We start from the raw sequence: 6,027 nt of genomic DNA, 5'->3' as shown, positions 1-6,027 counted from the left end.
AGACATGATGTACATCAGTGGGAGATATGCATAGTGCCATGACGGTTGCACATGGAACAGTCAGCTCATTCCAGACCCACAGGTCAGTGTGCCCACTACAGTTCCCTGAGACAACCTGGACTCCTAATCATGTGTTTGTGTCAAACAAGGGCTCCCTGCATAAGCAGACAGGAACATGCACCCCTAGGTCAGGGAAAATACACAGTGGAGAAAGCAACCTAGGCGGAGTATAAAGATTGCCTACACAGTGGTTACAGGACAAAAACTCAGGGAGGACAGTTTCCAAAAAGGAGTTATACTCTTTTTGTATTGAATAAATTTATTATTAAGAAAAACAATGTAAAAAGACATATATCTGGAAGTGAATTAAAATTACATTTCAAAAATATAAATCACAATAAAAAAAAACAACAACATATATTGATTCCTTTCACAGAAATAGAAAAGGGTGGTGTGTCAAGTTGTGTGTCGACGCGTTTCGGCGGCCAGCGCCTTTCTCAAGACAGAAGACAACTTTCTAAAAATAATTTTTTTTTTTTTATTACAACATTAAACAAAATTCTTTTTTTAAAATACATATAAATCTACAAAGTACACATTTGCCTAGTTATTATAGTATACATGCTTTCGGTTAAAACAAGGGAAACTGTGCAAAATAGGTTTTTGTCCTGTTATTTAAGGCAATGCTAATACTCAAAAGATAGGAGCGAAAATCAATAGTAGCCTCCGCTTTAGCTCACATAATTCATGTTGTCGACATACATTATTTTTCAATAATAATTGAGTATAGATATTTACATAATTACATAAAAGCAGTGCATACAGTTCGTAGAAGGTCCGAGTACACCATTGTTGATAAATAATAATATAGAGTACATAGAGAATTTATATTGCAAATCATTCAATTCCTGTTTCTAACAATGACACTGAATATAACCAAAGTCTTGTTGTTTGCAAAAAACACCTGATCTAAAAATGCAGTGCTACTTATGCCTCACTATCTAGAGATCGATTAAACATTACATTGTATGTAGTTATACAGGCATTAGATATGCATTTTCTACTTTCTACTTTGTGGCATCAAACTTGTCAAGAGGGAATTATACTCTAAATAGCTTGGAAAAAGTGATAGAGATATAGAAGTTGGTAGTAAAGGCGAAAAATGGAAGATCCTGACATTTGAACCTTATGTTTATGTCTTTCGTTATAGGTTACTTTTTAAAGCAAGAAGAGACAGATCTTATTAATTCAGAGAAATTTTTAAGGTTCTGTTTATTTGTTGGTTACATAATGTTTTTATGCCTTGAGTTTGCAGTCACGGTTATTTAAGACTTATTTTGCTTACCTACAGCTGAAAGCAGCTTGTGGAACCGATATATGTTCGTTCTATTTCAGTTCTTTAGGCAATTAATGGAATCACACAGCAAAGGCGACGAAATTCTGCATTTTATGTTAGTAAGACAAAAGGCCACGTGTAAAGCTCTATTTTTATATAATTGTACAGAAAGTTGCAACATTGTGTTCTAACAATAACATACCTAATTTCGACAGCTGATACCAATATATATTCTTTGGCTGAAAGCCTGAAAAAAGGATAAACCTAAGAGAGATATATAAAAAGGGGAAATACTCTCAGGATAACATGTTACTTTACTCTCTCTCAATGTATGCACTGTTGCCTATTATAAATGTCTAAGTTACCTGGTAATGAAAACAAAGTTGCGTCGCCTCCACGGGATATGGCGAGTTAAAAAAGGGAGCCTCAAGGTTTATAGGCAGCACCTGTGTCGAGAATATGCATAAAAAACACGGTTCAAAGTTTTCTATTTTGAAAGATTTAGGTACCATAGAGGTAGGATAGGTGCTAATCTTAACTCATTATAAGAATCACTATTCCTTAAACGTAAGCCAGATGTGAACTGCTTGGGTCGGTCTGATTAATATGGTAATCGGGTTGTTCGAATCACAGTCTGGTGTAAAAAATCCACACTAGACTGGAAAAAAACAAAGATTTTGTTATTGGGTTCCCTTACATAAACGACCTTCATTTACCTCCTTGAAAAATAAAACAATTGTTGGCATCACATACATTAAGCCACGTTAAAAATTCTTCCAAAGTCTGCCTCCCATCAGTCCAGACAAAAATGATATCGTCAATGTATCTAGACCAATGGGAGACAGACTCATAGAAGGGTGCTATTTCATTGTGAATATGGCGGGCTTCAAAAGCCGCCATATAGATGTTTGCCACTGAGGGTGCCACCGAAGCCCCCATGCTGACTCCTTTGATTTGACGAAAAAGTTTTTGTCCAAATTCAAATATATTTTCCGTAAGCACCATTTGGAGAAATAAGCGCTCGTGTGCTGGTTTCTAACATTGTCCTAATTATATTGGGTCATAGGTGAAATCTGGTTCCTACACCCACCGCGTTCGTCATTATCAAGGCAACGCTGAAGAAGCAAACCTGGAACAATTCTGTTCACAATGTATGCCAACAATTGTTTTATTTTTCAAGGAGGTAAATGAAGGTCGTTTATGTAAGGGAACACAATAACAAAATCTTTGTTTTTTTCCAGTCTAGTGTGGATTTTTTACACCAGACTGTGATTCGAACAACCCGATTACCATATTAATCAGACCGACCCTAGCAGTTCACATCTGGCTTACGTTTAAGGAATAGTGATTCTTATAATGAGGTAAGATTAGCACCTATCCTACCTCTATGGTACCTAAATCTTTCAAAATAGAAAACTTTGAACCGTGTTTTTTATGCATATTCTCGACACAGGTGCTGCCTATAAACCTTGAGGCTCCCTTTTTTAACTTGCCATATCCCGTGGAGGCGACGCGACTTTGTTTTCATTACCAGGTAACTTAGACATTTATAATAGGCAACAGTGCACATATTGAGAGAGAGTAAAGTAACATGTTATCCTGAGAGTATTTCCCCTTTTTATATAGCTCTCTTAGGTTTATCCTTTTTTCAGGCTTTCAGCCAAAGAATATATATTGGTACCAGCTGTCGAAATTAGGTATGTTATTGTTAGAACACAATGTTGCAACTTTCTGTACAATTATATAAAAATAGAGCTTTACATGTGGCCTTTTGTCTTACTAACATAAAATGCAGAATTTCGTCGCCTTTGCTGTGTGATTCCACTAATTGCTTAAAGAACTGAAATAGAACGAACATATATCGGTTCCACAAGCTGCTTTCAGCTGTAGGTAAGCAAAATAAGTCTTAAATAACCGTGACTGCAAACTCAAGGCATAAAAACATTATGTAACCAACAAATAAACAGAACCTTACAAATTTCTCTGAATTAATAAGATCTGTCTCTTCTTGCTTTAAAAAGTAACCTATAACGAAAGACATAAACATAAGGTTCAAAGGTCAGGATCTTCCATTTTTCGCCTTTACTACCAACTTCTATATCTCTATCACTTTTTCCAAGCTATTTAGAGTATAATTCCCTCTTGACAAGTTTGATGCCACAAAGTAGAAAGTAGAAAATGCATATCTAATGCCTGTATAACTAAATACAATGTAATGTTTAATCGATCTCTAGATAGTGAGGCATAAGTAGCACTGCATTTTTAGATCAGGTGTTTTTTGCAAACAACAAGACTTTGGTTATATTCAGTGTCATTGTTAGAAACAGGAATTGAATGATTTGCAATATAAATTCTCTATGTACTCTATATTATTATTTATCAACAATGGTGTACTCGGACCTTCTACGAACTGTATGCACTGCTTTTATGTAATTATGTAAATATCTATACTCAATTATTATTGAAAAATAATGTATGTCGACAACATGAATTATGTGAGCTAAAGCGGAGGCTACTATTGATTTTCGCTCCTATCTTTTGAGTATTAGCATTGCCTTAAATAACAGGACAAAAACCTATTTTGCACAGTTTCCCTTGTTTTAACCGAAAGCATGTATACTATAATAACTAGGCAAATGTGTACTTTGTAGATTTATATGTATTTTAAAAAAAGAATTTTGTTTAATGTTGTACTAAAAAAAAAAATATATATATTTTTAGAAAGTTGTCTTCTGTCTTGAGAAAGGCGCTGGCCGCCGAAACGCGTCGACACACAACTTGACACACCACCCTTTTCTATTTCTGTGAAAGGAATCAATATATGTTGTTTTTTATTGTGGTTTTTTTTATTGTGATTTATATTTTTGAAATGTAATTTTAATTCACTTCCAGATATATGTCTTTTTACATTGTTTTTCTTAATAATAAATTTATTCAATACAAAAAGAGTATAACTCCTTTTTGGAAACTGTCCTCCCTGAGTTTTTGTCCTGTAACCACTGTGTAGGCAATCTTTATACTCCGCCTAGGTTGCTTTCTCCACTGTCTCCTAATCATGTGTGTCATCCAACACTGTGCCCATTGTATGTGGGTTCAGCATGGGTCTGCCTCTGTGGCATTGGTCCCTGCCATAGTTTGTATTTTTCCTGTGTCTGCTACATGTGTCCACTGGACAGGGATACAACATTTGGCTTGTGCGTACTCACACTGGGCAGTGCCTGTGTGCCTATTCACAACAATCTGTTGATGGTTCTTTGTCACAAATATGTATTGCCAGCCCCACGAGGTGATGTTGGGTTACTTTTGGAATTGCTGCTGCACAGTTTTTGTAACCCCGAGTCAGAGGTCTCACTTCTTGATCTGTATCAATCACATTGACTGAGGTATGGGGGTGTTGTGCGGGAGAGGTCTACATGGGCCCGCCTGATTTTGCCTTGCCAGGTCTGACCTGTGGGTGAGAATTGGCTGAACAATCATTCACCATGCACTGACCCTGTGATGGTGGCCAGTGATTTCATTTGGAGCTTTGCAGCCTATGTTGTTTTGTTCCAGACATGATTCAAACTCATACATCATTGCCACATGTATGTAGTTCAGATGCAACACTGTTTTGTCTTTGTGTACAGACATCTGTGTCAACATTTTGCCAGGGGATAACGGTGTGTTCACAATGCAGCAATGATTTTGTTCATCACAATTGCAGACCCATTAGTTTAGGCATTGTCCTGAGTTGGGACATATGTGCCACTCCACATGACAGCCAGTATGTTTTAAGTGCAAGCAACTGTGTCATCAGGGAATGGATGCCCATGTGAAGACTGACATATTTGAAGTTATGTCACATAAATGATAGTACCTTGGCACTCACAACACTTCTTAAAAGTTGTTCATGTTTAGAATATGTTAATATGATGATTTGTGTAAATAATACTTATGTGCCAGCATGAAAGATGCCTCACAAGGTAGTTCACACAAAACAACATTTCTACTTTCATTCAAGACGCTGGCTCCTTTTCAAAGAGGCCAGTGTTAAAATGGTGTGCCTTGATCTCCATATACATGTTCCCACAGTGGTCTTGGGGTTTTGAAAGTCCTTTGTTGTCGATTATACAAACTAAGGAGTGTCAAGACTTCCAGACCTGCGCTGGCTCATGTATATGGACAATCTGCAACGCCATTTGTTTCTAACAGTGTTTTATTTAGAAGGGTGCCAGCTTTTTCAATGAATGTGGAAATATTTCTTGGTATGCATTTCCTTGTGAGACATCTTTCATGCAGGCATATAAGTGTTCTTTTCTCAAAAAGGTGAATTACCACATTCAATACATGTAGATTGTTTAACGTTTCATGAGTCCCAAGGTACCAACATTTATTAAAATTTTGGCCTATGTACTTACAGGGCTCTGAGTGGGGTGACACCTTGGGCAGCGATGTTGTTTAGTTTGCCCTGAGGGGCACCACTACTGTTTCTTTCTTGGTGAACAAGAGGTGTCATCACTTCATTGTATTGATCTGCTCTCCTGTAAACAAACACTAGATTCTCTGTGTATTTCTCATTCAAGTTGTGGCCTGGTGTGTTCTTTGGATCATTGTGTCCAAGTAGCATCGTGTCTATACCAACTGGGCAGTACAAGGCTCAAATATGTGCAGAGTTATCTGGCTGTAAGTCATGATACATGGCATGATTTGCA

Source organism: Lissotriton vulgaris, chromosome 2_1 (assembly GCF_964263255.1).
Source record: "Lissotriton vulgaris chromosome 2_1, aLisVul1.2, whole genome shotgun sequence".
NCBI lineage: Eukaryota > Metazoa > Chordata > Amphibia > Caudata > Salamandridae > Lissotriton > Lissotriton vulgaris.
Note: the sequence above shows the minus strand (reverse complement) of the source record.